Source organism: Hylobates moloch, unplaced genomic scaffold, assembly GCF_009828535.3.
Source record: "Hylobates moloch isolate HMO894 unplaced genomic scaffold, HMol_V3 SCAFFOLD_24, whole genome shotgun sequence".
NCBI classification, from domain to species: domain Eukaryota; kingdom Metazoa; phylum Chordata; class Mammalia; order Primates; family Hylobatidae; genus Hylobates; species Hylobates moloch.
Genome location: NW_026652299.1, coordinates 29,426,424 through 29,450,486, shown reverse-complemented (window position 1 = coordinate 29,450,486; position 24,063 = coordinate 29,426,424). Strand labels below are relative to the sequence as shown.

General features: G+C 37.8%; 1 long non-coding RNA gene across 1 annotated transcript in view; it reads left to right on the top strand.

The window, feature by feature from the left end:
• Positions 1-23,863, top strand: part of LOC131382434 (uncharacterized) — a 40,867-nt gene extending 17,004 nt beyond the window's left edge. Inside the window, exons 2-3 of the long non-coding RNA XR_009211926.1 lie at positions 22,814-22,892; positions 23,709-23,863. This is a non-coding gene — a long non-coding RNA (uncharacterized LOC131382434). The remainder of the gene's footprint in view (positions 1-22,813; positions 22,893-23,708) is intronic.
• The last annotated feature ends 200 nt before the right edge of the window (positions 23,864-24,063 follow it).

Genomic DNA, 24,063 nt, shown 5'->3' with positions numbered 1-24,063 from the left:
TATTTTTTTTTACGTTTTCCAGATTAGATAAATCCTATTGATGCATCCTCATCATGCTTAAGTTTTTTCTCTGCTATCTCCATCTATTATCAAGCTCACCTAGTGCCTTTTTTTGGTGTGGTAATTTTGGTATTATGTTTTTTATTTATAAGTCTTTCATTTTAAAAAGTTTTTTTTTTTTTTTTTTTTTTTTTTGAGACGGAGTCTCGCTCTGTCGCCCAGGCTGGAGTGCAGTGGCGCGATCTCCACTCACTGCAAGCTCCACTTCCCGGGTTTGCGCCATTCTCCTGCCTCAGCCTCCCTAGTAGCTGGGACTACAGGCGCCCACCACCACGCCTGGTTAATTTTTTGTATTTTTAGTAGAGACAGGGTTTCACCGTGTTAGCCAGGATGGTCTCAATCTCCTGACCTTGTGATCCGCCCGTCTAAGATTTTTTATCTTTTTTTCTGAGATCTATCTTTTCTTTTGTATCAAAAGTATTTTTCCCTAGTTCTTGGATCATGTTAATAATAGCTGCTTTAAAAATCCATGTCTGATAATACCAACATCTCTATTATCTCAGGAGTGACATCAATTGATTTTCTGTCTGCTTATAAAATGTCATGATTTTCATGCTCCTTCATATGTTGAGAAGCTATAGATTATATCTGGACATGTTGGGTACTATGTTATGAATCTCAGAGTCTTGTTAAGAATGTTGACTTTGGGAGGCCGAGGAGGGCGGATCACGAGTTCAGGAGATCGAAGACCATCCTGGCTAACACGGTGAAACCCCATCTCTACTAAAACATACAAAAAAATAATTTAGCCCAGCTTGATGGCCGGCGCCTGTAGTCCCAGCTACTTGGGAGGCTGAGGCAGGAGAATGAAGTGAACCTGGGAGGCGGAGCTTGCAGTGAGCTGAGATCGCGCCACTGCACTCCAGCCTGGGTGACAGAGTGAGACTCCATCTCAAAAAAAAAAAAAAAATAGAATGTTGACCTTTATGTTTTAGGAGACAAGTGACCACAGTGTGTTCACCAACCAAGTTTTACACATCTGAGGGCCGTGGATCCAATGTCAATCAGTTTTTAAAGGTTTTGCTGTGCTTTAAGATCTTTCCTGAGTTCACTACTCAACGGCCAGCATGGGATGTGGGTGAAGGCCAGTGCTTTAATTTGGTTCTCAAGGTATTTGATATGCTGTTTAAATCCATGCGTGCACTGATTTGGGATGAGCTCAGAAGTTTATGTATACTCTATGGGATTATTTTCTTATATTCAGAGAGATCCCTTCTCTCTGTAATTGTCCTGACATTTTCTTGAACCCAAGGGATTCTCTTAGGTTTTTTGTTGTTTTTTGGTTTTGTTTTTTTTTTTTTTTTGATAGCATCTTGGTCTGTCACCCAGGCTGGAGAGCAGTGGTGCGATCATAGCTCACTGCAACCTCCACCCCCTGGTCTCAAGCAATCCTCCCATCTTGGTTTCCCAAAGTATTGGAATTACAGGCGTGAATCACTGTGCCCAACTTCTTTCTGATCTGACAACAAAACCAGGGCTTTATTTCTGTGTTCTATCATGAACTTCCTGTGACTGTACCTTTCTCTGGGGCCACATGGCAAGAAGAGGAAGAAAGGAAAATATGAGTATTTCCTCATACTTTTGAGACCACAAATACTTATTTCCTGAAATTTTGGGTGTCTTCCCCATTGCTTCTGCTTCTGTGCCACTGTGACATTGCTAGGGGGCAGGATTAGTAGAGAATAATGATAGCAACAACAAAATTAAGGAATTTTCTTCTATTATATCTGCCCCATAAATGCTCCCTTTCCCATCACTTGTATGAGAAACAGAGGGATTCCTTTGAAGTTCTTTCTGTCTAAACCCGGTGCTCACGTCTGAATATTGTGCTATTTTATGAGTCCAAGCTAAGAATAACCAAAGGAAAATAAAAATGGGTATGTGGGGGGAATTACTGCCAATTTAGTAGTAGTGCAAATCTGGTTTTCTTCCCCAATATTCTTGCTATCATTTGCTTGTTAAAGTCCTTAGGTCCCTTGTGCATGCAGCCTGCCCACGTTCTTAGTTGCATTTAGTGGGAGAGACATATTGGTGTATGCTTACTCAATCTCTACCAGAGTTGGATCCTTTTAATTTACTATTAACAATCTTAAAATTATAGCTGAAATGAGTTTCAATACAGTTTAAAAGTCCTGTTCAGAAGAGACAAAAACATCCAATCCATTATATGGATCCTTTTGTTCTAATTTTGCTTTTTTTTTTTTTCTCCAGCCAATCCTCTACCAGCTATGATATCTCAAAATGACAAAAATTAGAAATCAAATTTGGTCTGACATTTGTGGCAAGCTTTGTTATTGTTGTAGTACAGAAGTAATGATTCAAAACATCAGTAGCCAAATAACCCCAGATAAATTTCCATTAAAACCAGCTCAAATTAGTCAAACCCACTGAAGATTGAATTTTATCCATTAAGCCACAGGAGGCAGCAAAAATAGTAAAATACCACAGGGCTTCCAGAAAAGAACACACCCACTACTTAATATGTTATTTAATATGCTGTTAAGCCTTGGGTAAGTTATTTAACTTAAGTAGGCCTTCATAACTGAATATCTAAAATGGGTTGTAAAACATTTTCACTGAGATTTGTCCTTGATGCACTCAGACAAGATATAGTTCTCAGTAAATACAGGCACTCAAAAGGGCCATTTAGTGACATACGATACAAAGTGCACATTAAAAAAAAAAAAAAACAAATTAGCACCGAAGAGTAGAAAATTAAATGACATCAGAAAAAAGATGCTGTAAGTTTAAGCATAGTTATAGCTATCTTGAGAGAAAGAACATTAAGAATAATATAGGTACATACTCAAATATAATGATAATAAGTGATAACAATAATGTTTAATACATGCATTGTGTTTACTATGTTTCAAGCACAGATTCTCAGTCGTTCACATGTTACCTGATTAAATCTACATCCTCTCAAATAGGTATGTTATGCTTCCCACTTGACTGTTGAGAATAATAAGGCAAAACAAGGTTATATAGCCAGAAACTGGCAGAGCTGAGATTCTAACCAAGCAGTTTTGGTCCAGATCCTTTCTATTAAACACTATGCTATGCTACCTATCTCAATAAAATTATGGTTTATATTAATATTGTTATTATTGTATAATTTTTATTATCATATTAAACTTGTTATTTCTAACCAACATCTCCCTTTGGATTCATAGCATTTGTTCTTCCATGTTCTTTATATACCAGCCTGAGTAGCTAAATCACTCATTGTGGGACTCATATCTTTCTCAATGCTCTTTAGCTGCCCATGATCCTTATATAAGAACAGCATTCCATCACCTTTTAGAGAATCAGTAAGAACAAGAGAGTTGGCAGAAATCACATCTTTGAGAGGAAAATACTTTTTTTCTCATGAAATAGAGCTGATAACAAATTTTCTGAGGACCATATGTTAAACCAAAATCACCATATAAGAATGTATTTGTGGAGCCATTGTACTATTGGAAAAGATGAAGCTCTATTGATATCATCATATAAGTCCATGCAGAGAATAAAAAATACTTCACCAAACATGTGTGAAAATATTTATATACTAAATATTTATAAAATATCTATATACTAACCATAATAGACAGAAAAAAGGGGGCAGAGAGAGAGAGAGCAACTCAAATGTGTGTCAACAGTATCCTGGATTAATAAATTGTATATTGATACAATAGAGCAATTTATTTCAATGAAAATAAATGTATCGACCACATTTAGAAAACTTCTAAATATAGTTGTATTAGTTTGTTTTCACACTGATAATAAAGACACACCCAAGACTGGATAATTTATACAGGAAAAAGCTTTAATGGACTTACAGTTCCATGTGGCTGGGGAAGCCTCACAATCATGGTGGAAGGCAAAGAGGAGCAAGTGACTTCTTACATAGATGGCAGCAGGCCAAAAAAGAGCTTATGCAAGGAGACTCCCCCTTATAAAACTATCAGATCTCATGAGACTTATTCACTATCATGTGAACAACACAGGAAAGACCTGTCCCCATGATCAATTACGTCCCACCAGGTCCCTGTCACAACATGTGGAAATTCAAGATGAGATTTGGGTGGGGACACAGCAAAACCATATCAATGTTGAAAATAATTTTGAATGAAAAGATCTTCCATATAATGTTGACATTCTTGATTTCTGTGCTGATGACATGGGTGTGCACCTGTGTGGACATCACTTCACTTTACATTTATAATCTGTGTCTGTCATTGTGTGGATATTCCACTTAATACAGGTTTACATTAAAAAACTAAGAACCGAAAGGAACAAAAAGGATTCAGGGGAATTGGGTTTGACTCTCTAAGCTTTAGTTTTTCTATCTATAAAATAAAGAGACATGAATAATCTGTATAATCCACTCTGAGTTTGATATTCTTTAATTTCTATGCTTTGGGTTTGATTTTAAACCTTGGTAACTCAGTTTATCAAGATTTTTACATGCATCAGAACAGGTCAGGTGAGCCAGAAGGGACTCAACTCTGTTTTTTGTCTCTACTCTGTCCACACAGCTCCTTTTCCTTCACACTCCACCTGCAATCCATCAGGTATTCTGTTTGTTCTCTTTTTAAAATATATCCAAATCTCATCCACAATTCATCATCTCCTTTGCTATCCCCGTTGTTCTAACCCACAATCGTCTCTCATCTGGACTACCATGAAGCATCTTAATTGGCATAAGCTCTCCTATCCTAGTTACACCATAACATAGCAGTCAAAATGATTCTTTTAAAATAGAAGTTACAGAGTGTCACTCTTTTGTGCAAAATACTGAAATAGATCCTCTTGTCACTCACAGTAAAACAAAATTCCTTATGATGGCCTACATGTTCCTATATAGTTGGTGTCCTGGTACTCCAAAAACGTGTCCTGCTATCTCTCTCTCTGGCTCATCCCATTGCAGTTACATTCACCTCCCTGGTGCTCCTGGGCAGGTGGGCCGAATATCTCAGTGCCTCAGGATCTTTGCACCTGTGCTTTCCTCTGCCTAGAATGTTCTTTCTGGAGATATTCACAAAGCTACTTTTTTCTCAACTTTCAAATCTTTGCTCAGACATCACCTTCTTAAAGAGACTTTCCCTGACCATCCTGTATAAATTTTCAAATGATTTCGTCTCCAGCACACCTTCTTTTTTGATATTTTTGCTATTTCTTACCTTAGCACTTGTGTCTTCTAACATGCTGTAAAATTTGCTCACTTATTTTGTTTATTCTCTTCTCAATCAGCCCCAGCCTCCTTTACTTCAGAAAGATCAATCCTTAGGGAAAAACCTGCTCAACTGAGAATAAGCCATTAGCAAAATAAGAAATTGATTGCAAAGTTTGTTTTTGCAACTAGGAAATAGTAAGAAAAATTGCAACCTGTTTTGAGAGGGTTAGATTTGAGCCAGATTTAAAAGAACAACCACCTAAAGTTCTTAGGTAACTTTTCAATTGAACTTTTATCAAAGTTTTAAGAGCTTTTAAAGTTCCCTTTAAAGAACAACTTTTTAATCAAGTGACTACAACAGACCATGAAAGAAGATAACTTCAATGATTGAACCATTTGATACGAAAATGCAAAGGAGAGAGAAAGAGAGAGAGAATATGTTAAAAGATTATAAAAACATACTGTGAGTCAAGAAGACAAGGTGATCAAAATCCATTTACCAAACCCTTCAAAATATTATCTTTCCTCACCACAACTTACACATTGGCCCACTTGAATCTTGAAACTCAAAAAAATAATCCCAATAATGGGAAAGCAGGATAGGGCAGAATAGGTGTCATAGGTAAAATATGTACAGCTTTTCAAAAGAGGTTTGGAAATATGTTTCATATGACCCAGTTTTTAAAAACAAAACATAAAATACATACGTATAGAGCTAAAAAGCTATATGCTGAAATATCTACATGTTCTTTCTTTACTTGTGCAATACATTTTACTATGCAATACATTACTATTTTTTCTCATGAACACTTCCAAATTCTTCTATAAACATACATTTTACTAATAGATTAAGAAAGCAGTAGGGGTATTTTACAATGAGACAGAGTTAAAGATGGTGAGGGAAATTAAAGGTCAGTATTTTATTATTAACCAGCTACAGAGGAAAGCCAGAGATGTGGAAGGACCTCCTAATTCTGCCCCCTTAAGTCTATTTCAGATACAGGTTCTTGCTTTGACACCTCTCATGAGTCTAAAAATCTTATTATAACAATGATGCTTATCACACAGTGTGATGTTTAATATTGAGTGTCAACCCAACTGGATTGAAGGATGCAAAGTATTGTTCCTGGGTGTGTCTGTGAGGGTGTTGCCAAAGGAGATTAACATCTGAGTCATTGGACTGGGAGAGGCAGACCCACCCTCAATCTGCGTGGGCACCATCTAAGCAGCTGCCAGCAGAACTAGAATAAAGGAGGCAGAAAAAAGTGGAAAGAGCGGACTTGCTGAGTCTTCCAGGCTTCATCTTTCTCCCATGCTGGATGCTTCCTGCCTTCGAACATCAGACTCCAAGTTCTTCAGCTTTTGGACTCTTGGACTTACACTAATGGTTTTCCACGGGGCTCTCAGGCATTTGGCCACAGACTGAGGACTGCACTGTCAGCTTCCCTACTTCTGAGGTTTGGGGACTTGGACTGTCTTTCTTGCTCCTCAGCTTGCAGATGGCCTATTGTGGGACTTCACCTTGTGGTTGTGTGAGTCAATTCTCCTTAATAAACTCCCCTTCATATACACAGTCATCCTATTATTTCTGTCCCTCTAGAGAACCCTGAATAATACACACAATTTCAGGTATTCAGAAGTTATCCCAGAAAATACAGAAGGGATATTGCTGAAGATATTTTTAACAAAAGAAAAAAAAAAGCTTAAGGAGTTTTGTCATGTGAGAGAAAAAAAATAAAAAGAAGGTAGACCTCCCTTTGTTTCTCCAGGACAAAAATTCACGGATGGGAATTTTAGGGAGACAGACAATATGTAATAAGTATATTCTTTCTAATAATTGGGACTATCTAATAATGCTCTGGTCTGCCTCCATGCATAAAGCACTCTGCCTCTAGACTCTTCAGGCTGAGAGAAGGTGGCCTGGTCAGATGCCATAGAAACAATCTCTGCTGCCTCTAGGGGGAAGTTATCTAAATGCTTCCTAATGTCTTTGCCAATTCTGAAAAACAATGATTTGGAAATAAAGGTCAGATGGCTGTAGTTTAAATGATTCATTTCAGTTCTTTGTATAATTTTGAAAAGAGGTATGCTAACTAAATTATTCTGCAAATGCATTTTATTCAATCATGGTGATGCGTTTGAAGATTTCTGATGGCCCTGGTTAATCAGCCTCCCTAGGGGCAATTTCTCCCCTTCAGTCCAATTAGCATGGAAGATGTGTCTTAGATGCCACATGATGCTCCAGCAATTTATTTTCACAGTGTTCTTATAAGGTGGAGAGCGGGAGCAGGCAAGCTGCATGCGCCAGGTAAAGACAGGGATCTGATGATCGACTGACCAGGAGGATCTCTGTCCAGAAACTGTTCTTCAAGTTTGGAGAATATTCCTCCAACACGGACTATACAGAATATACCTCTATTCAGTCCATGTTAGTTACCAGCTATTTTTTTAATAAAGGAAATTTAAGCCGTTCTTCTAAGGGTAAGCCTTGTTTTACGGTTTATAAAGGTTGTGTCTGCTGAGGTGGCCTTGTCTCTTGCAAATCCACAGGCCAGGTTGCATCATATGGCTAAGTAATGCATAAGTGTATGCCCTTCCAGACCTTAAGTTGGCATTGTGGTTATTATCAACTTTGTGGCCACTATATATCTCCTGTAGTATACTACATGATGTTATATATTGTTAGTTTACTTAAATTCATATATATGTATGTGTATACACACACACAAATAAACAAACGTGCTCAGCATTTATGCTAGAAAAGCAAATAGAAGTTTCCCAAATTTGAGTTTTGAAAAAAAATATGTCCTAATAATTTGGATATTTTCCAAAATTTATATGTTTTTTTGAGATGGAGTCTTGCTCTGTCACCCAGGCTAGAGTGCAGTGGCGCGATCTCAGCTCACTGCAAGCTCCACCTCCCAGGTTCACGTCTCAGCCTCCCGAGTAGCTGGGACTACAGGCACCTGCCACCACACCCAGCTAATTTTGTTTTTGTATTTTTAGTACAGACGAGGTTTCACCGTGTTAGCCAGGATGGTCTTGATCTCCTGATGTCGTGATCCACCTGCCTCAGCCACCCAAAGTTCTGGGATTATAGGCATGAACCACCATGCCCAGCCCGAAATTTGTATTTTTTATAATGAATACATGATGGCAGCCTAACACTTTCTTTGCTAATTCCACTGTTTAATATTAATATTAAAAGAGTGTTTTGTCTTTAGTATTATCTTTCTGATTCTTCCTTCCTTCATTCATTCCTTCCTTCATTTTCTTTCTTCCATTCTTTTTCCTTCTAACAAAACATGGTATATAAAGTCCCATGCTACTACAATAGAACATAATGTATTCTGAAATGGAAACAGCCTATGGTAAAGTTTATCCAAGTTTGCCACAAGGATGGAAGGTAGAGGTAATTAAAAAATTACTTGAATTAGAAATATTTTCCAACTTCCTAATTTTCCCCAAAAAGAAAAAAAATTCAAGTTGCTTTTCTTTCTCAGTGTATTTAGCTTTAAGTTGTGTTGGTAAAAAAAAAAAAAGAAAAAAGAAAAAAAAAAACCTTAGCCTCTTGGATATCTGGAGGACCTCCCAGACACCAGTCCTCTTAGGTTACTGAATGAGACTAAGCCTTATCTTTCTTTTTCAAGACCAGTTATCCAAGTTTTGCTTTTAGGTTTTCATATTTTTAAATTCATTTTTAGATCATCTTGAGATGTAGTTAGTGAATAGTAAATGGGGTCTAGGGACAGAGGTACTTAGATCCAAATTTATTTCTCTCTTTGAACAGCTGTGCCACTCTGCCAATTGCTTCAAAATACTGAGCTGCAGAGTACTCAGCCATAAACTGGAAACTGAGATGGACTATTTAAGGTTTAAATCAGATAAGGTGTGTAAAGGGACTAGCACAGTGCCAGGAAGATAGTAAGTACACTATAAATGCTAGCTATTATGGATAAGTAACATAATTTGAGTCTTACTTACACACTGATGTTCTATTTTAAGGCGTATTTTAAGCTAATAAATTATGAGCAGAAGAAACACACAGGAATAAAAACTAAATGTGTATAATTAAAAATATTCTCCAGTAGTCAGCATATTGGTAGAGAATGGCTGAGTTAACACTTTCATTTATAACAGAGTTTTACTGATTTCACCAAGGTTCAGCATTTCACATGAACATCAAAGTGCAGTAATACAGTGCGTCCCTCCCAAGCCCTGAAAATCCTTTTTGTGAAAAAAATATCTTTAGTACCTTCAGGCAAATAGGACAATTAAATGTAAACAAACATAAAACCACCTTTAATATTAATATGTTTTTTAGAGGCAGAGATCAGTTTGGGTGTATCCCAGTGATTTGGGACCTACATAAGATCAGGTGGATCAATCTCAAGTCCTGAAGAAGTCTAAACTCTTCTCCAAGATTTCTTAGAATCCCAGTTGACAACCTAATATGGTCTCCTGAGCCTGAAGCTCCCTACTTTCTGGGGATTAAATTTCTTTACGTCTTGCTCTCTTGTATGGGCTGTTTCTTCCCTGCGCCACCTCACTCCAGGCAGGAAAATATCTCTTTTCATATTTCATACAAGATAAAACAAAAGTAAAAACAAGCCCTCACTATAGCTTCTATGTGTGCAGTAGATTCCACTGGAAGTGAAATGAGATGAGGTGGAGTGGAGGAGTGGCAGGAGTCACATCACAGCCACACAAAACCCCTCCAAATTGAATGTTAAACATCCTCTGGTTTAAAATGTTCCTTGGCCAGTCTTCCACTTAGACTTTTTTTGCTTACTTCTTCTGATGGACGATATCCCCAGCTTCAAATTCCCATCCCTCCCGCAACTTACAGATGCTTCTTGCTTGGCCTTGTCTCTCAGGCCCCTCTGCCTCGCTACAGAGCAGAGCCAAGGCTGCCATGGTTGCTCAGAAGAGTCCTCGGGCTTTCTCTATTCTTACTTGGTTCCTGTCAACATTCACACTTTCAGGCTTCTCCCTTTCTTCCCAGTCAGCTTACCAAGATATTTCCTAAACAAAACCTTTCTTATTTCTTGTTTTTCTTTTGAGACAGGATCTCACTCTGTCGTCCAAGCTGGAGTGCAATGGTGTGATATGGCTCACTGCAGCCTTGACTTCCCAGACTCAGTGATCCTCCCACCTCAGCTTCCGGAGTAGCTGGGACTATGGCTATGCAACACCACACCCAACAAATTTTTTTTTGTATCTTTTTGTAGAAGTGGGGTTTTGCCATGTTGCCCAATCTGAACTTTCTTTTTTCTAAGGTAAATTATATTTCCTGCAGATGAGAGAATTTTTGAAAATTCCTTCCCTATATATATTTATACTCTGCTACCTCTGTCACAGCCATGGGTCTCTCTCTAGTTTCCATAATGATTTATTGATTTAAGAAGTCCAGCTTTAGCATCTGATCTGGGGCTACCAGAGCTACTTGTGGACTATTTTTTCCAATGAGATCAAGTGGGCATTTTGTTCTTAACCTAAAATCTAGTCATGATAATATCAGGTGGTATTGAGAGACGAAAGACCCACCATATCTTTAGGTGTCCATACTGTCAGAACTAGAAATGGCACAAACTTGGCCTCCCTTCTCCCCAAAATGGAGTGTCACAGAGCTGGCTTTCTCATGGATGTCATCCTAGATTGAAAGCTCTGGGATCCCAGATAATTATAGACTGCTGTATGCATAGGTGAATTCATTGCCCAAGGCATTCCAAGACATAAGTTTCCAATTTTCTTATCCCACCCCCTGCAACCCTTCCCCTCTCAGTAAAGGCTGTGGAAAATTTAAGTTATTGGAACAGTGTGGGAGTCAAAGAGACTTAATTCCAAGGTGGGAGGCAAGGATAAATAGCACTAGTTTTTAGACGGCCTTACGTTTTCATTGCAGTTAATTACTGAGAGTTAGCAGAACATGGTAGGAACACATGGATGGCATGCCAGGGTTCTACTGTCCAGACTCAGATCCCAGCTCTGCTGCTTGCTAAGCTGTGTTACCTTGGGCAAGTCACCTAACCTATTCCTGCCTTACTTTTTTCATGGTCATTTGGCTCTAAATTACCACGTAGTAAGTACCCAGGAAATTTCACTTATTATTAATAATAGTGGAAAAATTCAAAAGTTCATTTGTAAATATTTATTAAATACCTAATAGGCAGAAGCACTGCACTGTGCCCAGGATGACAAAAGAGAAATGTTTTCTATTCTCATACAGCTTTCCTTCTACTAGGGAAGTCAGAAATCACCATACCAAGTTATAATAATCTTCATCACTGCTTTAAAAAAGAAGGAAGTAAAACAAGGGGATGCACTGTTGATATTTACTCTGAATACTTAAAGTAGGCTGAAGATAGGGAGGCACTATTTATAGAAGTGACATTGAATCTGAGACCCCAAATATGAAGTAGGTGCAGTGAAGGCATGGAGCTGATTGGGCAATGGATGCAGCAAGGTGTGGGCTAAGCAGGGAAAGATACATGTTCAAAGATCCAGGGCAGGGAAGGAGGTGAATTTGGTCAGCCACGAGGGAGGGTGAGGTCAGCATAGTGGGGATTTTCTTGAAACCAGCCCAGTTGACTCATAGAAATTATATTTATGGAGTTTTGTACGAATGTAGAAATTTACCCTCCCTGTCTTAAAACTTGAAACTTAACGTTTGTCTTACTTGAGTTCCTTCCTCAGGAAACCAACCCTCAGGTAAGGAACTGAAACTTATTAAATCTTATCAGGTCACCACATGCAGACAGTGAGATGCCACCCCTCATTCCTCATGATTGCTTCCTCACCCCTCCCTAAGTCCCATTTTCCTGTGTAGCCTCATTACTTCCCCGCTATATAAACCCTCAATTTTAGTCAGTGTGAGAGACAGATTTGAGACTTGGTTCTCATCTCTCTGGCCACTGTCATGAGAATAAACAGCCTTCTTTCTTGGCAATACTCATTGTCTCAGTGATTGGCTTTCTGTGCAGTGAGCAATGGGACCTAGAGTGAACCTCTGACATTTGGATAACATTTTGAACTAGAGGCATGGGAGATAGTGTAATGGGAGGGTCTGGATGTGCGGGCAAGGACTGGGTCCTGTGGGACCTTTTGGTTCATATTATAACTTTTAACTTGATTCTAAGAGACACCGGCAATTCATTGAAGAGTTTTCATTTTTCAATTTTTCTTCTTTTTTTTAATGGAATATTCAGACTTTTTTTTTTTTCCAAATACAGTACTGAGATATTGGGTGGACCTGAAATTATGTATGCCAAGTATATATTTTTAAATGAGTTTGTTTAATCCCACAAAAGTACTCAAAGCACGCTTTAAATATTTGTCACCTTGCTATGTGTAAGGGGGCTAGCATATTGTGTGAGGCCAACTGACATCCACAGACCTGTCCTCCATCTGCCTCCTACTCCTGAATGTATTCTTTTTTGCAGAATGTACCCTGATGTGTTCAAATTTTTACTCTTCCTAATTAGCAGCCACGTGATTTAGGGGGAAGTCCCTGGAGACATGGCTGCAGGAGTAGAATGTGAGAGGCTCTGGTTGCATGGACAGCTCACAGTGCTCTGCCTCAGGGGTTTGAATAGAAGAACCTACCCAGTGACATCAATGAGAAGCTAGCTGGAGACTCTGGGAATGGAAACCATTGACCTTTCTTTGAGATTTGAAACAATTCTCTTTACCTTTTTTTTTCAAGATAACTTGATTCTTTCCTTCCCTTTCTTCCTCCCTCCCTCCCTCTTTCCTTCTCTTTCCCCTTCCTTTCTATCTTCCTTTTTCCTTTCCTTTCCTTTCTTATTCTTTCTTTTCATATTCCCCTTCCTTCCCTTCCTTCTTCCTTTCCTATTTCCCTTCCTCTCTTCCTCCCTCCTTCCCTCTCTTCCTTCCCTCCCTCCTTTCTTCTTTTCCTTCTTCTTTCTTTCTTTCCTTCTGTCCATTGATGACAACAGAGTTCCTAACTGATATTAGTCTCCACAAGTTAACTAGAACTGATGAGGAGAAGCAAGAGAAAGACCAACATAGATCTGTATCAGATAGAAAAGGAAGAGAGAGCACATACGTGAGCAAGAACACTTGAAGCTTCTGTATGCCAAACTCCTCTTAGTTCTCTGAGTACTTGTTCAAATTCTCCCTTCAAGGCTCTGCTTTGGACTCTGTCTTCTGGAAGACTTCTGCTTTCTGAGCTGGGCTGAGAGCCTCTCCACACATAGATCCCAGAATAACTATCCTATCACCTTTGTATCTCCATCACCCAACAACTGACTCACTGTTTTCACTGTCAGAAAATGCTTAGAAAATTCAATCAATTGTCTCAAGGTAGTTGCTCTTTATAGTAACACTGGGGTATTCAAACATAAGTTACATCAGTGCTCTGCCTTTTTCTTGTCAGTCTAAGTAGAGAACATAAGAAAATAATTTAGAAAATTTATAAAAGTTGACATGAACAAAATATCTAGGCTTTTTTATTTCATAAAAGTATCAATCCACAAGAGATTGATTTTTTAAACACTGTGGGTTGTTCATCACATATAGTTTAATACTTGTTTGGGAATAATGTGGAAGAATAAATTCAAACATTAGTTGAGGAGTCATGTGAGATGGTCTGTTTCTCTTGTTTTATTGTGAAGAGAAACAATGGAAACAGAAAAGGCTACTTTTGACATTAGAACGATTATGGAATATATATGATTTACTTCATATCCTCTCACTTATACCATCTGCTACCCCACTCTTGCCAATTGGTACTTATGCTGCCTCGAGTCAACTGATACAATGGAGACCATTTGTTGTGACTTCAGCACCATCCTATCTCTCAGTCAGGCAACGTCCAACCTAAGAGAGGAAGCCACTGAAGGTGGCTCTTCGTATTACAGTGATAGTGCATTGAGAGATGTCTGGATGAAGCTGGAGTCCTTCTCCTAATTCATCTCCATAAGTGAGTGCTTCCTCCATCAATGTGGGAGCCAGGCTCTGGAAGCACTCGTAGTGTGGGCAAGACACGGAAGCTATTTCTATTTTTCTATTTATTATTTTCCTTCTAGATACTTTCGCCTTATTCTCCTTCTGATTTACTTCTTCTTACCAATTTTAATTTTTTTGGCACAACTTTTCCATTTGGCTTTTGGCGATTTAGGATAAAATATGTCTATATTTAATATTTCAGGGGCTGTGAAGTACTTGTGTGTATGTGTGTGTGTGAACTTGATTCAAGATTGGTATAGTTCTAGTGGAGAAAAAGAAAAAAAATGCTCAGTGTACTTGACATAGCATTACACTTGGCACATTAAGTAAACTATGTAGTTCTTTCCCTTTTTATTAAAACTTGTGTGGCCCTAATGAGCTACAATATCACCACAGTGCAAGGATCACAGTTCTAATGACAATGTTAAGCTTCATAAAAATGCTTTAAAACAGCAGTTGTGCAAAACATCTTCAAAGCCAGCTGTCTGACTGTGCATTCCCGTTTCAACGAGAATCCAGTCATCTCCCAGGCCAGCATGAGCAATTCTGGGTAAAAGGTGAAAGCCCTTTAATTTTCTGTGAACTGCTTTCCTGAGAACTCCTACAGATTCATGAATACATTGTTCATCCTCTGGAGAAGACATTTTTTTTAATGTTATTAATAGTTATTGGATAAGCTTTAAATTTGGACAAACTAGGTTTGGAATTCTGTGTTCAACACAGAGTAGCTTTAGAATTTTAGAGAATTTACTGAGCCACCTAAAGCCTGTGTTTCCCAAACTGCAGATCATAACTCATTAGGGGTTGTAGAATCAATTTAATCTTCAAAGAAATATATGAAAACTGAAATATAATAGAAAATATCGGCAGGGCACAGTGGCTCACGCCTACAATCCCAGCACTTTGGGAGGCTGAGGCAGGTGGATTGTGAGGTCAGGAGATCTAGACCATCCCCCCTTCTCTACTAAAAAAAAAATGTACAAAAAATTAGCCGGGTGTGGTGGCAGGTGCCTGTAGTCCCATCTACTCAGGAGGCTAAGGCAAGAGAATCGCTTGAACCGGGGAGGTAGAGGTTGCAGTGAGCTGAGATTGTGCCACCGCACTCCAGCCTGGACGACAGAGTGAGACTCTGTCAAAAAAAAAAAAAAAAAAAAGCAGAGTTCATTATGTATTGCAAAACTTAAATTTTGTTTCATTTCTACACAATATGATATATTCTTTTATGTTTCAGAGTTTCTCAAAAAATTTTGAAAACTTTGCTCTAAGTCTTAGTTTCATTATCTTCAATCACCATTCAACTATTTAAAACCTATATAAAGTCAAAGTTGACTGTATCCCCCTTCTATCTGCTAGGCAAGAGCTAATTCCTTTACAAAGTATTTGGGATCTTGTTTAGGAAAATGCCCTGAGAAGCCATGTAATGAATGGAAGTCAGGGTTATTTAGCATATGGTCTAGGTGGAGACACTGAAACTGAGATGGGGCTTGATTTCTTTATGTCACAGACAGGGTTTGGGAAGGGACAGGGGTGAGTTAAAGATAATAGCTAGATGGAGAGGAATAAAAGGAAGAAGAAATCCAATGACATTAGGTGTCAATCAGTGCTGTGCATGTAGGGATAGCTAGTGCACAGGAATTCGTAGAAATTAGAATGATCAAAAAGTTCTCAAGAACACTGAGGTCCACGATTTAGCTATGCATTCTGTTTCCTGATAGAGCTCTGCTCTCCAGTGCCAAAAATAAAAATGAAAAAAATAATCCAACAAATACAAAATAATGCTGCTTTTTTATGTGCCCCAGATTATCCTCAATCCTTATTTTTAACATAAATTTTCAATAAAACTCTAGAACGTTCCTGAGTGTTAAAAAGCAGACGTTGAGATGGATTGTGGAAAATGAGTCAGTTACTATCTTAAGGATTACAGACCTCTCATGCATACAATGAAACAAAAGAAAGAAAAAAATATCTAAAGTAGAAATTTGGAAAAAGAAGTTCCCTGGAGGAATGTAAGAATTTATCTCTTCTCTGCAGATCCCGTGAAATATTCAGCGGTGTGCTGGATTTTTCACAGCACCTAAGGTGAGACACTCTAAAAATGTTAAAGGGGCCAGGTGTGGTGGTTCACACCTGTACTCCCGGCACTTTGGGAGTCCAAGGAGGGTGGACTCCCACAACCAGCCTGGGCAACATGGTGAAACCCCTTCTCTACTAAAAATACAAAAATTAGCCAGGCGTGGTGGCGTGCACCTGTAATCCCAGCTACTCGGGAGGCAGAGGCAAAAGAATCACTTGAACCCTGGAGGCGGAGGTTGCAGTACACTGAGATTGCATCATTGCACTCCAGCCTGGGCGAGAGAGTGAAACTCTGTCCCCCCTCCCCCCCCAAAAAAAAATTAAAAAAAATTTAAAAAAATTAAAAAATAAAAAAATAAAAAAAAATTAAAACAAAAAGTTAAAGGACAGCCTGAAAACTTGGAGTCATCAAGCAATTGACACCTGGTTTACATGAAGATGATATATCATGGACTTTGCATATAATTACATTGCTTTCTAAATGACCTAGAGGAAGATCATTCTAACGATTCTATTTGGATGAAAATTGGACAAATGTATCCAGTTATTTTAGTATATTTGAATATCTGTAGATCAAATGGAAAAATACATTTATAATGCTCCTTAGTAGGATTTGGCTGACAGGCCACAGTCTAATTTGACTATCAAAATTTGATGTTAGAGTTAACTCTACATCATACGATTGGGATTTTACTGCTACATAACCAAATTGATGTTTAGAAAAAAAAGGCATGTTGAATCAGTAATTTACCATGTACTCCTTAGCGTCATTATCACAAAATTGATTCTCAGTAAAAATCGATTTGTTAGGAAAGAAGGAAGGAAGGAAAGAAGAAAGGAAGGGAAGGAGGAAGGAAGGAAGGAAGGAAGGAAGGAAGGAAGGAAGGAAGGAAGGAAGGAAGGAAGGAAGGAAATATCACTTTTCGGCTTGCTTCTCTGTGTTGGCACAATATACACAGGGCTTTGGAATGGGTTTGTTTGTGTGCTTATGGATGCATGCAAATATTTTTGTATATGCGTATGTGTATGTTTTAAGCCTAGTGTTGAAGTCAGTAGGGTTCTTCACCATTATTCCAGTTAGTCTCATCCAGAGACATGGTGAATTATATTTGCCACTGCCTTGAAGGTGGGCATGACCATGTGACCTGCTTGGGTTACTGAAACGTGAGCTGACATGATATTTGGCATATCTGGGTAGCATTAAAGCCAGTGTTCAATTTCCCACATCCCTTTCTCATTTAGTTAAAGATGGTAGAGGCCTTGTGTGAGGCAATTGTGGAGCAGGCCCCTGCGTGCCCTAAAATTCACGTATAATATGAGCAAGAAAGACTTTTTGCTTTAATCCACTGAGATTTTGAGCCTAATTGGTACTGCAGCATAACTTATTCATCCTGCTTGACACCAACAGCAAGGTGAGTAGAAGGATACACTGTGGAGTACGATGCCTAAGTTGTGATTGTGGTCCTGCCACTGAGGACTGTGTAGTGTTGGGCAAGTTAAAGAATCTATATGTGCTACAACTTTGTTGTCTGAAAATGAGAATATATAAAAGCAATTTTGGTTTAAAAAAAGTCAGCATTCTTATGCATTGATGGATTGATTTTCTAAATGACCATAGCTATACAATCCAAGACTCCACAACAGGAGAAGAAATTCACGTTAAGACATAACACAAAGTAGAATGTCTCATATATGGATCCCTGCAGCTACAGGTAAGTCCAATGTTTTAGAAAAAGTAAAGACAGCGAGCGGTTTAGCATGGAAATTGTTTGGTAATTACATCCAAAGGTCCCACAGTCATTTACCTAGAGATGAAATGGTGCAGCTGTGATGTGGAGCTCCAGCATCCTGCTAACATTTGCTCTGCTTGCCTCTGAACATCCCCCGTCCTTTTCTTGTCAAGTATTAGATACTATCTCAGTTCTGTTGGTGACCATATTCATGATTCATTAAGCGCCTAGCATGAGCCAGTGATTCTCCTGAGCACTTCAGAGGCCATCACTAAGGCCAAGTCCCTGTCCTTCGGCCTATTGGCCCCTACTCCTAGACTGCTTTATATCTCGGAAATTGGTTAAAAGAACTCAGGGTGCATTTTATGCATCAATTAGATTTCCAGCATGGAACCACTGCCCAAATATTCCTAGGTTATAGGAAAATTTAAGCCTGGAGGAAAGCAGTTAATGTCTTATAAGTCAGAGTTAATGGAAATGTCCAGGGTAGTGGAAACAAAAATAAGAAAGAGAAGCAAAGTAGACAGTCTTGCTTATCTAATGCTTGGGGAGAAATAAGACTCAGCTCACAAGATCTCACAAATACTGCAGTCTATTAAAACATGACGAGGGGCAACTACAGATAAAGTTCAGCCGGTGTGAGGGCAAAGGCACTGGCAGTTTTCTCAATATGAGGAAAAGATGGGAACATCAACCAGTGTGCCCTCCAGCAGGTCACAAAGCCTCTGGCCAGGCCTCAGCCAAGAGTGCCTGAGCCTGCAGATGTCTGCAGCCCAGTTAAATGGACCAACGTCCCTTATTTCATGCAACAGAACCCAAGAAGCCCATACTATTAGCTATTTGAAGCGTTGCAAGTTAAAAAGGAGGCATTCCTTTGCCCAACCTCTGTCTCTATCAGTCACCACCCAGATCAAATACCGCTTTAGTGGATCAAATCGACACCTCCTAGATACTCTAAACCCCTTCCCTCTTTGATTCTTATGAACTGCAAAAGTCACTTGAATTCAAAGTGTACACTAGCGACATCAGCTAAATGAATGTGCAGTGATTTAAGATAAGTCCATTCACTCAGGTCCCTGCCTAGATCCCCACACAGCTATTTTTTAAATACTGTTATTATGATGTATTTCACATGCCATACAATTCACCTATTTAAAGTATATAATCCAATGATTTTTCAGCATATTTACAGAGATGTGCAACCATCACCACAGTCAAATTTAAAACATTTTCCATCACCTCAAAATGTACCCTTTTGCTACACTCCCTTTACACCCCCTCCCCACCCATATTACCACTCAACAACCACCAATGTACTTTCCTTTGCTCTAAAGTTGTCTATTCTGGACATTTCACATAATGGTACAGATACAATAGGTGACTTTCTGTGTCTGGCTTCTTTCATGTAGCACAACATTTTCAAGGTGTATCCAACGGTCACATGGATCAGTACTTCATCATTTTATAGCCATATAATATTCCATTGCATGAACATACCATGTTTTTAAAATCTATTCCTTAGTGGACATTTGTATTACTTCCAACTTGTGGCAATTACTCATAATGTGTTACAGTTTATGTAAAAGTTTTTGTGTGGACATGTGTTTTTACTTTTCTTGGGAGGAGAGTTCTCTGGGAGTGGAATTGCTAGCTCATATAGAAATGATACTTAATTTTTTGAGGCATTGCCAACAGTTTGCAAAAATGACTGCACCATTTCATGTTTCCACCAGCAATAAGAGTTTTGCTTTGTCCACATCCTTGCCAAGAGTGGTAATTATCTGACCTTTTGATTCCAGCCACATTAGTGAGTGTGAAGTGGTATTCCTTTGTGGGTTTTATTTGTACTTCCCTGAAATGTCAAACATCTTTTTCTGTATTTATTTGCCATTTGTTTCTTCTTGGGAGAAATATTTATTTAGATCTTTTTCATGTTTTTAAGTTGAATTATCTTTTGATCAACCAGTTGTATGAGTTTTCCACATATTCTAGATTTTTTTTATCAAATATGTGATTTTGCAATTTTTAAAAATTCTGTGTTGTGATTTATCTTCCTTGATAATATCCTTTACAACACGAAGTTTATAATTTGATTATGTTCAATTTATTTTTTTCTTTCTTCTTCTTTTGTATTAATATCTAAGGATTCATTGCCCAATGAAGGTCATGTTGATTAACCCTAATAATTTTTTCAAATAGTTGTATAGCTTTAGCTCTAATATTTTGTTCTTTAATTCACTTGAGCTTATTTTTATATAATGTAAAGTAAAAGTCCAATTTCACTCATTTGTATATGGCTACTCAGTTGTTTCCGGACCGTTTCTTGAGAAAAATATTATTTTCCTCAATGAATATTCCTGGCACTTTTGTCAAAATAAATTGTAAAAGTTTATTTCTAGGTTCTCAGTTTTATCCATTGCTCTATATGTCTATGTTTTTGCTAGCATCACACTGTTTTGATTAACATAGCACATTATTTTATCCATTCATTGGTTGATGAGTATTTAAGTTTGTTTCACATCTTTGCAGTTGTGAATAGTGCTATGATAAATGTACATGTACAGTTGTCTTTTGATATAATGACTTATTTTCCTTTGGGTAGATAGCCAGTAGTGGGATTACTAGATCAAATAGTAGAGATACTTTTGGTTGAGAAATCTTCATACCGTTTTCCATAAAGGCTGTACTAATTTACCCTACCAACAACAGTGTATAAGCATTCTCTTTTGACCACATCCATGCCACATCTATTGTTTTTGATTTTTTAATAATACCCATTCTGGCTGGAGTAAGGTGGTATCTCATTGGGGCTTTAATTTGCATTTCCTGGATGATTAGTGATGTTGAACATCTTGTTTGCTGGCCATTTGGATATCTTCTTTGGAGTGCTTTCTTGTCATGTAGTTTGTCTGCTTTCTAATGGGATTTTTTTTTTCTTGCTGATTTGTTTGAGTTCCTTGAAGATTCTTGCAGTTCCTTGCAGGTATAAGTCTTTTGTCAGATGCATAGTTTCCAAACATCATTTTTTCCCATTCTGTAAGCTGTCTGTTTACTCTGATGATTATTTATTTTGTGGTGAAGAAGCTTTTTAGTTTAAATACATCCCATTTATTTATTTTTGTTTTTGTTCCATTTGCTTTTGGAGTGTTTGTCATAAATTCTTTGCATAGGCCAATGTCCAGATAGTTTTTTTCTAAGTTTTCTTCCAGAATGTTTAAGGATTCCAGTCTTAGATTTAAGTCTTTGATCCATCTTGAGTTGTTTTTTTGTTTATAGCAAGAGATAGGGATCCAATTTCATTCTTTTACATATGGCTATCCAGTTTTCTCAGGATCATTTATTGAATATGGTGTCCTTTCCTCAATTTAAGTTTTTGTATGTTTTGTCAAAAATCAGTTGGTTTTAAGTATTTGGGTTTATTTCTTGGTTCTCTATTCTACTCCATTGGTCTACATATCTGCTTTTATACAAGTACCATGGTGTGTTGGTTACAATAGTCTTGTATTATACTTTGAAGTTGGATAATTTGATGCCTCTAGATTTGTTTTGTTAAGTGTTGCTTTATTTGGGCTCTTTTTTGGTTTCTTATGAATAGTAGAATTGTTTTCTAATTCTTTGAAAAATGACATTGATATTTCAGTAAGAATTGAATTGAATCTACAGATTGCTTTGGGCAATATGGTCATTTTCATGATACCGATTCCTCCAACCCATAAACATGGGATATATTTTCATTTATTTGTGTTGTCTCAGATTTATTTCAACAATGTTTTGTACTTCTCTTTGTAGAGTTTCTTTACCCTTGGTTAAGTATATTTTTAGAAATTTTCTTTTTTTGCAGCTGTTGTGAAAGGAATAAAGTTTTGATTTTATTCTCAGCTTGGTCAATGTTGGTGTATAGAAGTGATACTGATTTTTGTACGTTGATTTTGTAATCTGAGACTTTACTGAATTCACATATCAGATCTAGGAGTCTTTTGGAGGAGTCTATAGTTTTCTAGGTATACAATCTTATCACTGGCAAACAGAGATAGTTTTACTTTCTCTTTCCCAATTTAGATGCCCTTTATCTTTATATCTTTCTCTTGCCTGATTGCTTTTGCTAGGACTTTCAGTAGTGTGTTGAATAGAAGTGGCGAAAGTCGGCATCATTGTCTTGTTACAGTTTTTAGAAGGAATGCTTTTAGCTTTTCCCCATTGCTTATGATGTTGGCAGTGGATTTGTCATATATGCCCTTTGTTATTTGAGGTATGTTCCTTCTATGCTTAGCTGTAAGACAATGAGGTTTTCCAGTGTCTTAAGATAGAATGTCAGATAACTGATTCGAGATCTTTCATCTTTTTTACTATAGACATTTTAAGCTATAAATTTCCCCTGAAGGCTGATTTAGCTGCATTTCCTAAGTTTAGAAAGTTGGGTCATCATTTTTTTTTACTTCAAGGTGTTTCCTTTTTTATTTTCATTTTGATTTCTTTTTTTTCTCAGAGTTATTTAGGAGTCTGTTTTACAATTTTCACATATTTGTGAGTTTTCAAACTTTTTCTTGTCTTGGATCAAATACCGCAGACTCTTTCTGTTCGTATAGAATTTTAGTAGATTCTTTTGAATAGGCATTTGTTTCATTTTCTGTTTACTCTCAGGGCCATTTCCAGAGACTATAAGTAGGTATTTTTTAAATATTTTTACCAGTTTGGCTAAAGAGCAAGTCAGAGGAACTCTTTATGCTGTCATTCTAGCAATCAATTGCTACAACTATTTTTTATGTCAAATTTTACTCAAGGAAATATAATAAAGTTAAATGTAATATTCTTACATTTATAGAATTACAGAGATTGAGAAGAGCTTTGAAGTAACCAATCTCAATGGCTTGTTTTTGAGAGGAGGAATTTGAAGAGTGCTGGTATGTAATGTCCCCATAGGCAAAGAAGCTACCTTGTTTACAGTAGAGCCAGGCCTGGAGTGGCTGACTCCAGATTTCAGTCTGGATCTCTTTCTATTAACCAGGTTTCACTAAAGATAGGCTTTGGGCCAAGTCTGACCACTCTGGTTCTTTGCCTAGTGGCTATTTCTTTTCTAATCAGTAGTCAATAGTAATTAGGATAGTAACCTTATGGCATGCTCTTTACAGAAATAGTTTGCCTAGCTCAACATTAAACCAATTCCTGAATCTTATCTTTGAGGAACTATTCTCTAGGACTACTACTATTACCAATTTCTCTATCAAGCAAGGTCTAGACAGGGGATAATCTGACTAAACAAAGTGGAGAAGCTGAGATTATTTAACTTTAGAAGCTTGGAGTAAAGGTCCTGCACCACTGAAGCTCAGCTTTCTAAAAATGGGCTAAGTTGGGGCTGATGTCTTCAAAAAGTCCCATATACATAAGACCTGAGATGATGGGGAGTGGTCTCTGAGGGGGTACAATTACATTAGTTCCACAAATGTTGGAAAAACTGCTAATTGAATTGAACCACTATTTATGTTATGAAATACAGGCCCCAAAGCGAAGAGGTAAGGATGGTGTGATCTTCTCAGGAACATTTGGAAGCGGGCTGTCCCCATAACCTTTATTATCAGAGCCAAACAGGAAGCCACTGGCAAAAGAGAATTGTAGTCTTGAGTTTCAGCTGCAACATCATGCAACAGAGAATAAAAGTGCAGGTTTGAAGCTGAGAGATGAGAGCCTCACCACTGGCACAAGTTTTTTTTGTTAAATAGATCAAAACTTGGAGAGGGATACAAGCAAAAGAAAAAGGAGCAATTTAAAGGAAGAAATAATCTGTGCAGAAGTGTCACAATAAACAGAACACACATATTTCAAAGTCATAATCATTAAAGAAATGAAATTAAAGCACATATGGAATGAAGCATAACCACCGGGAAAAAAAAGATGTGTCTTTCAGGAGGAAGGGAGATGGCTGGCAGAGGGACTCATTAAAAACTGCCATGATTCAAACATAGGCAAGCTGTAAAATTAGTTCTCTCATAATTCAGTCTCTTAAATACATAATGTTGGGAAAACTGAGTATCTACATGCAAAAAAAGTAATGGTGAATCCTTATCTGTCACCATA